Raw genomic sequence first — 12,623 nt, forward strand, 5'->3', positions numbered from 1 at the left:
GTCATTCATGTGGGAAGATGAAAGACAAAGAGTTTTTACAATAATCTACTGTGCTTGCATATTAAGCAGTTTGCTCTTAATTGAAGGAAATTGCATACAGGATTTATGTTATTTTTCTTATTGCCACTTATATACTGGAAACTTCAGTGTTACCTCAAATGCTCTCATCTTTAATAAATACAAATGTTATGATGGCTGGTAGTGTGCCTCTGTTGTCTTTTTTTTTTTTTTAACTGAAAAACAAGCAATGGGCAAAAATAAGACTAAAGTGGATTACCTTGTTTTGTGGTGCTAATATTTATAAAACATTCAATGTGAACTACAGCACAAAGTGTAATAGGGCAGGACTTTTTAAATCCACTCCCTTTTATGTCACTGTCCAGTGAGAAGGACCTGCAGTCCCACATCACCATTAACTTTTGCAGATTTTCAGCTTTTTTTTTTTAATTCTTGAGCCCTTATGGTTGCAAGGATAATCTTGATCTAATTGTAGCCTGATGCAGTGTTGTCTGCCGAGTCTGCAGACAGCTCTCGTGTTAATGCTACTGTGGTTTTCCCAAGAATCAGTGGGATAAAATAAACAAGACTTTAGTCCCTTTCACCACTGCAGTTCAGAACTCTGTGGTCAGCAGTGAAACTGTGACAGGAATCCTTTCACCCAGAGAGCTGCATTGGAGGAAGCTGCTGCAATATAGAGAGGGGAAGAGGTGGCCCAATGATGGTGGCCAGACAGGGATGGAGGCTAGGCAGGTCCTCTTTGCTGGCCTCTGAACTTGGGAGGAAAGAAAAAGAAACTTCCTCTCTTAGGAATCAGATGGAGGTAAGTCAGTTTCAAATTTATCTTGCACCCATTAGCCAAAGACTGACAGAAAAAGAAGTGTCTAAGTGTACAGGAAAAGCATCCTAGTAAGAGTCCAAGTACCTTCCGCATTCCCATCAGATGGGAATGAAGAGCTCCAGTGGATCCCCTTGTGTATATTTGTATGTCTCTCTCTTTGTATTTGTTGTAGACAGTAGTGGCATTAAGTCTATGCCATCTAAGTGGACACAGAGTCCTTTGCCTCCAGTGCCTTCTGGTTACAGCATCTGATCAACAGGTTGTTGGCAGTGAGATCAGAGAGGTGGGAAGGGCAGTTGCAGGTGGAGAGAGAGCTGGATTGGGAAGCATTGTCTTCAGATAGAGACTACAAATCCTACGGCTGCCCTAATTGTAGTAAACCTATATTTATGATTAAATACTTAATATGTAGCCCACAAGTCAAAATGAGTGATTTTCTAGATCTGTTCTCTTTAGTAGTAGTAGTCTCTGATCATCAGGTTATACACTCTGTCTCAGTGTGGCTGGCATACTGTTTTGCTAAGATTAGTGTTAACAGTGAAATGAGAGGAGACACCTTGCCTTTATTCTTAAATATTTTAAATTATTTGACAGCATTTAGCGATACTGTTGATATAGTGTGAATGGGACAGGCTGGCGAGCTAAAGAATTGCCTAGTTGTGGAAGGAGCTGCATGATGTTATAAAAGGAAAAACAACAGCTTCCACCAAGTGAGGTTCATTTCAGACCCTTCATCCAGTTCCTCATCCAGGACAGTTATGTGTTCTCTATTTCTTATTTTCTCTTCTGTTCACAAGAGGCAATTTTTCAAATTTTGCTTGACCAAAAGGCAACCTATTCATCCTTGAAAGTGGTTTTACTGTGTTGCATCCCTTGATATGTTCATCCTTTCCAACTTCAACACATACTTCCCCTGGACAAAGAGAAAGGCCATACAAGTTATATTTTAACTACCGTAAATAACATGTCTTTGTTCTCCTTCTTTCTGATTGCTTTCCAGTTGGATAGCTTTTTTTTACCTCAAAACAAAGGTGTCTTTGTTCCCTTCAGTGCATAGCTTTGGTGAGATTAATTTCTTCCTTTTGCCTTGAGCACTCTGCTGTGTGACTCTTTGATTTCAAAGCCATTTAAGTCATCTGTTATTTTTTGTAAACTGAAATAAATGTTTATCTTGGAAAAGAGGGATCCACAACATGTGTAGAAGATGTAATGGTAATAACATTTGTCCAGGTGCAGCAAAGGAAAGACACTAAAGATAACATAGAAGATACAGTGGCTTTTCCCCCATCCCTTGGAGCATTCAATTAAAAGGACTCAAGGATAGTGGACCCAATCACCAGGCAGAGATAAATAATCAGCTGTGCCCAGTTCAGTCTGTAGCCTTTTCCTCAGGGCTCTGTTCAGTTTTTAACACAAAAAAAGGGAAATTGGAACAACAACAAAAAACACCAGTCCTGTTCTTTAGCCCGGATTGTGAAGCCCTCTGCCTCCAATAGCTTAATGTGCTGAACCTTCCAAAGCCTAAGGGCATCTGCAGGGCTTCCCTGCCCTCTCACAGCCTTCTGCAGTAGCCACAGGAGAGTGCACTGTCAGTCTTCTCCTGGTCACAACCAGTCTCCTGGGGCAGGAGCTCTCCTTTGTATCCCTGGCTGGGAATTATCAAACCCAAACAGTAGATTCTGTCCAACTGGGTCAGATGATTCCCAGCAGCTGCTTGTGGGCTCCTCTCCAGTGGGGCTGGCCGCTCTCCAGTCCCATAGGCCCTTAAAGGGGCAGATCGCCCTGTGACAGACCCTTTTGTAAAAATTGTATGATTCTGGTTTGTTTTCTTAACTGACCTTTCCATTTTACAGGTTAATTTACTCTTTGATGAAGAAAACATGCATGGTTTCAACACATCTCTGGGCTGGATCTAGCCTTGAGCTGAATACTGATCACAGGAATCTGTGCCTTGAGGATTACAGACGATGCAGTCAGGGTGGATAAAAATCAATGATTTTAAAAAAAATAAAATGGATTTTTTTATTTAAATTGGATTTTTTTGATAAAATGCTTTTTGAGGAAAAACCTGTCTAAAGATAGTTTTAATCCAGATACATTATAGCTCAAAGATATCTCATAATGGAATAGGGATTATACATTCTAATTCTATAGTATGAAACAGTATATTCATGTAACGTTTAAGAAAAGTTTTGTTAATGAATTCCAGTAGTTCATGGATTAGGGACCCAATTTTATGGGGTCCTAGGGGCTTCTGTATAGAATATTTAGGTTAATTTTTATATCTACCCAATGGGACTCAGTGCTCAGTCTAGAAGATACCATCAGAAATGCTTAGTTTTGCAGTTCTCAAACTGTGGATTTGTGTCTCCAGAGATAACATGCTTGTTAACAGCAAAAATGTTTTTAAATAAATAAATAATATATAGAGGTGAGAAATAACAGACCTCAACCCTATAGTCCGTCTGCAAATTTGTGTATACAGAGTCAATCCCTTACTTCTCTCTAAAAGGGCAAAGTTTCAAAAAGTTCAATGAATAGATCTGGACAACAAGAAGAAGTGTGGAGATAAATGTGAGAAGGGAGGGACAGGCAGTAGAAACAAAAGTGAAACTGTTTGAGCAGCATATTCCAGAAGTATTGAGGTCTTTCTGAGTAGCCTTCATTGATTTGAGATCTGCCATATCATTCTCTCACTAGAAGGGAAAACCTATAATGGCAACAGGCCATAAAAGAGACCCAGTTTGGGAATATTTTATGACATTCCTCCACCTATGGGTAAGACAGGCATGCATGCAAAATGCAAACAGTGCAACAAAGAAATGCAAGACCTGGTTGCCTGAATGAAACATCATGCGACGTGTTCCTTCTCAGGAGGAAGCTGCATTGAAGATGATGAAAGGAACATGTCTGAACATACAGGATCTTCAGGTTGGTAAACTTTATTATTTCATACTTTTTTCTTAAGGCCTGCCTGTCTTCCTTCTGGACTATTCTTGAATTCTCATGTTTGAGCAAAAATATATAGTTCTTACTCTATGGTACTATCATTTTACATGCAGTTCTGATAAAAAATAAATAGCTGAAATAGGCAGAGCTTCCTTTTACAATTTCACCTTGAAAGTAGTACTGATTGTCAGTGAATGCAATGAGCAATACTAAATGAGCAGTCTAGTAATAATTAAATAACTGCATTGACTTACTTTGTTTATGAGAATCTATCCTCAACATACAGGATTCTGAAGTCTATCCACCTTCAAGATCACCATCATTTTCTATAGTTTCAGAGTTATCTGCCAATGACAGTGTTTCAGTCACATCATGTATGTCACATAGGCACAATATATCACCTGTAGCAAAAAGAAAAAAATCCCCATCATCCAGAAACAACCATAGAGAAGTTTGTGATAAGAACCAGTAGATTACAAAAAGAGGTAATTGATGAAAAAATCACCCGGTTTGTTTATGCAACAAACTCTCCTTTCCGTATGATTGAGAACTCACACTTCATTAACAGGGTTCAGTCATTAAGACCAGGATACAGGCCACCCAACAGAACAGATGTCGCAGGCAAATTGCTGGATAAAGTGTATGAAAGAGAAATTGAGCAGTGTGCAAAAGGTCTAGAGGGTGAAATTGTTAACCTGAGTCTTGATGTGTGGAGCAATGTCCACAATGATCCTGTTGTATGTGCTTGTGTGATAACAGAACAAGGGAATGTCTTCCTTACAGAAACAATTGATACATCAGGAAATGCACACACAGCAGCATACTTACAAGAAGTAGCAGTAAAAGCTATAACTGTGAAAAAAAATTCAAATGTCTAATACACAGCTTGGTCTCAGACAATGCTACAAATGTATCCAAGATGAGAAGAAATGTAGAAGAGAGTCCCAAGCTAATAACTTGATGCATGTCCTAGCCAAAGACTTCAGTGTTCCAGAAATAAAGACTAATGTTGAAATTGCAAAATATTTTCGTAACAACCACTTTGCAGCAGCTGCTCTGAAAAAAATGGGAGGAACCAAGCTAACTCTCCCCATAAGATGTGCGATGGAACTCAGTAGTGGACTATTTTGAGCACTATATCAAGAACTGTCCTAATCTGACAACAGTTTGTGAACAAAATCATGAAAAAATAGATGGCACTGTCACAGCCAAAGTTCTCAACATTGGGGTTAAGAGAAATGTTGAACACATGCTGAGTAGTACCCTGAAGCCTATTTCTGTAGCCTTGAACAAAATGCAGGGAAATCGCTGTTTTATTGCTGATGCTGTTGAAATTTGGAAGGAACCGAGTGAGATCTTAAAAAGAGAAATATGCAATGACAGAGTTAAAATACAAACATTCAAAAAAACGAATGGGACAAACACTATCTGCAGCTCATTTTCTTGCAGATATTCTCAATGCTTGGTACCAGGGTCAAACCTTAACTGCTGAAGAAGAGGAGTTGGCTATGACATGGACACCCAACAATCATCCCTCCATAATGCCAACTATAATAAACTTCAGCGCTAAGGATGAACCATTCAAGAAATATATGTTTGCTGATGGTGTTTTAAAGAAAGTCACACCAGTGAACTGGAGAAAGTCACTTAAGCACTTGGATTCAGAGACTGTGGAAGTGATGATCTCACTTTTAGCAGTAGCTTCTTCTGCTGATGTAGAAAGAATATTTCCTTCCTTTGAACTAATTCATTCCAAATTGAGAAATCATTTGGGACCTGAAAAAGCAGGAAAGCTTGTTTTTCTTTTCCAGCTTATGAACGACTGAGTTAGCTGCAGAAGCCAATATTTTAAGTTTCTCACATTGACCTGGCTGACATAGTCGATTTAATTTTTTTTTAAATTTCATTTAACTATTTTAGTTAAAAACAATTTTAACAAAAACAAACCTGATTTTAAAAAACTTGAATGTTTAGCTAAATTCAAATGCTAAAATATTATATGTTTGCTGTTGAAGAAAAAATCCAAAATACATAACGGTGTTGTTTTAGTTAAATAAAACAATTTAAATGTCTGTCTGGTGCTGTTCTCCTCCTAATACAGCATAGCAAGAAAATCCTCTGAATATTAATGATTAGCCTGTTGAATTGGAGATAGTTCACCTCCCAATGACTTCATAAATATCTGTTTCAATTACTTTGGTAAATGAAATAACCTATCATTCATTCATTTTCTGATATGGCTGTAAAACTAATCTGAAACGTTTTCAAAATAAATCACTGTTTAAAAATGTATACCTTCTAAAAATGAAACCTACATCTATCTCTGAGTTCTGAAGAATATGTATTAAGGTTATAACAACCAACAAGAATGCACTTTTATGTAGAAATCTATGATTAAATAGAGTCTTCCTGACTAGTGAGGATCACTAGTCAAATCAAATCCACCCTGGACGCAATGCTGGGATTGCTGGGCAAATGAACTGGAGCTCCTTCCCATGTGGTTCCTGGTAAATTTTCTTCTAATGCCATAAAGCTGAAGAGCACCACAGTAAATGTTATCCCTGTCGGATCCAGAGCGAAATCTGTTCAGTGACTAATCTATCATTGCAATTCACCAGTGCTGTATTCTGTGACACAGTGAACCTGGCCCTTCATGGCCCCCTACCAGAAGCCCCGCCATCCTACCACACCCTGCCCCAGTAAAGAAGCAATGAAGATGGGTCGTCCAGGCCTGCCTAGAGAGGGGGCATAGAAACAACCAATCAGATCCCAGCAGGCTCAGATAAAAGGAGTGGGTCACTTCCTGGCTGGGGCCAGAGGCACAGGGCTGGGGATTCCCTGCTGGTCACAGGTGCTCAAGGGAGAACCAGAAGGTGGTCTCAGGTGGCATTGGCATGCAGTGAGGAGGAAGACAATCTGAGAACTTCAGCCCTGAGGTCAAGGTGAAACAAAAGGGGCTACAGGGGCCCAGGGAACAGCCACAGTGAACTGGAGGCAGCGGGTTGTGGTTGCTATTTCACAGGGTCCCTGGGTTGGGACCTGCAGTAGTGGGTGGGACTGGGTTTCCCCACCAGCCACTAGCAAAGTGGCCTAAGCCCCAAGAGGGGAAGAGGCTTGTTTAGAAGCTCCAGTAAAGAGCAGGATTTAAAAGGCCCAGAGACAGGCCTGAAGACCCTAGTGAGGGCAAATAGTTTTGTTGGACTTTTGCTGCCCTGGAAGGGGTGCATCCATTTTTGATTGTGTGACTTGGCTGGAGGGCTGATCCATTGAAGACCTGCCTACTAAGGTCAACAAACTACAGAGGGTGCCAGCAGCAGGACAAAGATTGCAGTACCACATCCAGCCACTAGGAGGCACTGGAAGTGAGTGCCCTGTTCAATGTTCTTACAACTTTCCTCCTAGCTTCTCTATATTGTCTTTTCCCTGGTGTATGCATCAAGCCATAAGAAATTAAAAAGAAATTAATCTCTGTCCCAACCCTGAAAAAAGCTGTGCTTCTGCTTGTAACATAGTGCTTACCACTTGGCCTTCTAAGATTGGAGACTATTAAAAGCCATGCTGCTACTGACAACTAAGGAGTTTTAGAAGTCAAAGTGGCTTCTATCCCTGTGGGTACTTGTGATGTATGCTATCCTCAAGATATAGCTTTAGTATGGCAGTAACTGGTCCCATTCTGCATCTGGGCCATTTTTTGTTAAGAAACAACAACAGGGAATCTTGAAAGTGAAGCTACTCAAAGGGAAACTAAAGGTAAGTAAAATCATCAGCCTTTGAACCATCTCAACTGACCCCTACCAACACTCACCTCTAACGTGTCTTATGCCAACATTAGTGTTAATAATTTTGACTGTTGCTGTTCAGAAACCTGTGAAATGGCCATTAATTGCATCAATTTCACTTCAGTGCTTCTTGGGAAAGCTGGTGCTGGGTAGCTCAGGGGAGACATCTTCTCTCACACAAAGCAAGGGGTTAAGTAGTGGAAATCCTCCCTACCCACCACAGCCTCAAAACTCTGAGGTAAGAAGGCAGAGAGTGAGGGCTTCCAATTTAACCCCCTTCTACACTGAAGCTGATATGACAGATGACCCTCCAGTGTGGAGCCCAGGATCAGTACTCATAGGAATTCCAGCACCTTGGGTGGACTGGACTCCTCACTAGGGTATTGCCTCTGGACAGCAGAGGTCCTCTCTCTCTCTCTTTTTTTTTTTTTTTTTAATATTAGCATCTGCTTATGTTTCTAGCAGCCTTCCAGCCAGGGCATCACATCAGAAACACTGGTGAATTTTGTTTTGCCTTAGATTCCTGGCATCAGTTGGTCCAATTGTATCTAGCATCCTCATGCATTCTTGCTCAAAGCTACTAGGTGATGCTGTCATCTTAGCTAGGATTGTTTGAATTCACCTTGAAACTCTTCCACAGGAAGTCCAATCTCTCCATTTTGGACCCTGAAATCTGCTAATACCAGGGGAAATCCTGTGACCAGATCAGTTCTGTACTTGGTCTGTAGGTGGGAAGGGAATGAACAGTGATGAAGAGATCTATATGAAGGACCTCCTAGAGCAGAGGCAGGCAAACTTTTTGGCCTGAGGGCTGCATTGGGTTTCATAAATTGTATGGAGGGCTGGTTAGGGGAGGGGTCATGGCCCAGCCCCACCTCCTATCTGCTCCCACTCCGGGAATCCTGCGGTATCCAACCCCCACCCCCTCGTTCCTTGATGGCCCCTCTGGGACCCCTGCCCCATCCACACACCCCGGCTCCCTGTCCCCTGACTGTCCCTGGACCTCCGCCGCCACCCCATCCAACCCCTCCTCTCATTCCTGATGACCCCCCAGGACCCCTGCCCCATCCAACCACCCCTTTCTGTCCCTTGACTGCCCTCTGCCGCCCCATCCAACCCCTGCTCCTTCTTAACTGCCCCCCCGGAACCCCTGCCCCCATTCAATCCCCCATTTCTCCCCCGACCACCATCCACACCCTCACCCCGTGACCACCACCCCAAACTCCCCTGCCTTCTATCCAACCCCCGCTGCTCCCTGCTCCCTTACCGCACTGCCTGGAGCACCAATGGCTGGCGGCATTACAGCTGTGCCACTTGGCTTGAGCCAGCCATGGTGCCATCGCCGCCGCCACCATGCAGAACACAGACCAGGTCAGGTGGGGCTTTGCAGCTGAGCTGCCCCAGGAGTTCACAGCCCCGCAACCAGAGGATTGCGCCAGTGACGAGTGAGCGAGCTGAGGCTGTGGGGGAGGGGAGACAGTAGGGGAAGAGTGAGCCTCCTGGGCCAGGAGCTTGGGGGCCGGGCAGGACGGTCTCACGGGCTGTAGTTTGCCCACCCCTGTCCTAGAGAAAAAGACTGGCTTAGTTTCACTTTAAGAAGCCCTTCCCTTACACTTGTGCTCTTTCCTTGAGAGAAATACATGGATGAGATCCTATGTAGCTGGGAGATAAGTATTCTCTTCTTGATGCTTTTCAACATTATTCCAATCACACCAGCTATAATTGCTACAAGGACAGGGGAAAAGAAGGAAAACAGTGCTCTGGTCAGAGAGATTAATTGAAAATGAATATTGCCAACCCCGAGCAGTCAAGCCGTGAATCAGGGCCCAAAAAGTTTTGTTTGTTTTTTTTAAATAATATATTTTGGGTTCTTTTCTTTACCTTCTGGTTCCTGAGCTTTAGGATGCACTCAGGTCACATATTCAAGTTTTTCCCCACAACCATAAGGGCTAGACACTTTCATTTAAAAAGAAAGGAAGTTGAGATTGTCACATAATCCCTTGACCAAAGTAGCTGGGCCTTCCAGAAAAACACCAAATATGGTGAGACTTGCAATAAAATAGCAGGAGTTGGCAACCCTGCCAGGGAGTACACAATTCTCCTCACATTCAGGTAGGGCCTTTCCCAAAAGGGGAAATGGGGAGAGTCTGAAGGGTGATAATCAAAAAGGGGAAGAACAAAATGTGGAGTGAGTATGTGAATAAACCTGCTGGCTCATTACTAGGCTGTGGTGCCCCACTCCCAGTTCAACAGCCAGAGAGTCGCAGGTTCCCTAATTGTTCCAGCACAGGGAAGGGAAGTGGTATCCAGAGTTCAGAGGAGACCTGGCAACTGCATGGCAGCAGGAGAAACAGGCTGGAGGCAGCAGCTTGGGCGTTGACCGTGGACAGAAGGCTGAGAGCTGGAGTGGGGAGCAGCCTGTTGGGAATGCGCTGCAAAAACAAGAGAGTTGTGTGGATGGTCCTTGTGGTGGACAGACCTTGATATTTATGCAGAAATGATATTCATAAATTATACTTTTGTCACTAGACTTGCCTGTGCCTTTACTGAAGTTTACAATAGATTTATCACTAATTTCATACCTAAGATGCTTGGAGAAATGTACCTCCATGAATATATATATTTTTTTATTATATGAAATATTCAAGCCAACAAAAGGAATGTTTTATCTTCTCTTCCCAACCCCTCCTCAGCCATAAAACCATGTTTATTACCAGTAAGAGTATTTATACAAATTCAGAAAAACAGAATTTTAAACTTTCTTAGAATAATAGAACCATAGGACTGGAAGGGACCTTGAGAGGTCATCTAGTCCAGTCCCTGCACTCATGGCAGGACTAAGTATTATCTAGACCATTCCTGACAGGTGTTTGTCCAACCTGCTCTTAAAAATCTTCAATGATGGAGATTCCACAACCTCTCTAGGCAATTTATTCCAGTGCTTAACAACCCATGACAGTTGGGAAGCTTTTTCTAATGTCCAACCTAAACTGCAATTTAAGCCCATAAACTGCTGCAATTTAAGCCCATTGCTTTGTCATGCTTTCACTTTCTATGCCCATTTCTCTTATGCTGTGTTTTGAAAAATGGATGTAAGCTTGGTTGTGGTGACTGGTGCTTTGTATGGAATGTGTGATAGGCATTAATTGTAAAGACTGCAACTAGTAAACAGAAGAGGGGCTTGAGAAGTAACACTAAAAACCCTTATCAAACAATAAAACCTTGGGGGGTAAAAGGGACCTCTGCCAGCCCCCCTTATTTTTCAATGAAAAACGTCTACTTCTGTCTTTAAAACCCCCTAGGGAAAACATGTGAAGCTGGAAATGTTTCAAACCTTTATTTGTTAAGGTTGAAATGGCAAATGCCTTTGTAAAATGCATTCTTCCAAATATGTTAACTGAATACAAAGTTCCTAATATCATTGCTATGTAAATGGTAAAATGCTTTATATACCAAAAAGGAATCTAATGAACTTGCTAAACTAATTACTATTATAAAAATCCATTTAAGTATAGAATATTTATATTCATGGGAAATTAATTAGTGGCAGTGCTCAAGCAATTCCCTCACACAACTCAGGAAGACAAGAAAAACAGTCTTTCCAAAAAACTCTCATGTGGTATCAACTTAAGATAGAGACTTTAAGGGTTATTTATTGTAAAGATTTTAAAAACTAAAACCTTCCTATAAAGAACAGGAGTGTTTGGACTTTCTGAAAACAGAATTTAATTTCCTGTTGAACTCTAATAAAATTGAAGGAATAGTTCAAAATGAATTGAATAAAAAGGAATAGTTAAGTTCTAACTGTAAAAGGTTATCTGGATTTTTCCCTCCACAAGAACAAAGGCAATTAGAAATGATGCATATTCATTAAACAGACTGCACATTCAGGAACTGAAGGTGTCGCCCAAACCAGCTTGTGATGGCACGGAGCCAGTGAAAGAGTAACAACCACCACATTGATTCTAAACAGGCCTGAAAGAGGTGTGTTTTCCTTCCTGTTTCCATGAAATTATGAACAGAGCATAAATAAATCTGAAATGACCACTCCTCATATAACCACTCGCCTTCTGCTACCCTGCTTAAACTGCAAGCACTCAATGTATCCTGTCCATCTCAACAAGCAAGCTGCCACAGCAGCTAGGAAAAACAGAAAAGACTTGAGAAGAAACCAACTCGAAGAAACCTGGCAAGACTTCAGCATGGACTGGCGAAAGAAAGTTAACTAAGACACGGGGAAGGGGTTATATTTAAAAACTCGTGTAATGATTTTGTTGGAATATGGAAATGCTGTTGTAACTTAAAATATTAACAATTTCTCCTGTTAATCACCAAATGGTTAGACTGTGCATTCCTGGAGAGGAGATGGGCAAAAGATTGATAGAAAAATAGTGGGTTTTAATTGATTTAAGATTCTTAATATTTGTTTACTGGCCTGTCTCAAGACGGCTCTTAAATGGCTTCTCCTAAGTAACTGATTTAAATGTTTTCTTTGATATCATAGGATTTAGTTAAGATTGCTTACTATGCCCATCTATAAACTGGCTGCTGTGGTGATTGTTGTTGTTATTAATAATTAGCCAGGTTCCACCTGCCCTTGAGTTGTCTTGCCCACACATAAAACTGCATTTATATATCTGATAAAATACTAAGACATAGTTCACAATAACTTTGGGAAACAATATACTTTGGTCTTAACTTACCAAACGAAGAACACTTCACAGCCAGTCCATTCGCAAAGGTGTAATATCTGCTAAAAGCTCACCACAGAGGCATACAGAAGAGATAATAGAAGTAACCAGTTTATCATTTGTTTGTCTAATGTTTTCTTTTCTTTCCTGTAATAATAAATAGCCCTCGTTAATAACTGTGATTATTGTGCTTAGTCTTGAATCTGGTGTCCCCTAAGGTATGTAAAAAAAACCAGGACAAAATAGTGAGACTCACATCCCCTGAGATAGTCTCATGAGTAGCCTGTATGAACAGTGCCATATTTTGATGTGGCTTTCCCAGGTTTGGCAGTAAGAGAAACTCAGAGCTGGCCTACCATTTCTTGT

The sequence above is a fragment of the Gopherus evgoodei genome, chromosome 3, assembly GCF_007399415.2.
Source record: "Gopherus evgoodei ecotype Sinaloan lineage chromosome 3, rGopEvg1_v1.p, whole genome shotgun sequence".
In the NCBI taxonomy this organism is placed as follows: Eukaryota; Metazoa; Chordata; order Testudines; family Testudinidae; genus Gopherus; species Gopherus evgoodei.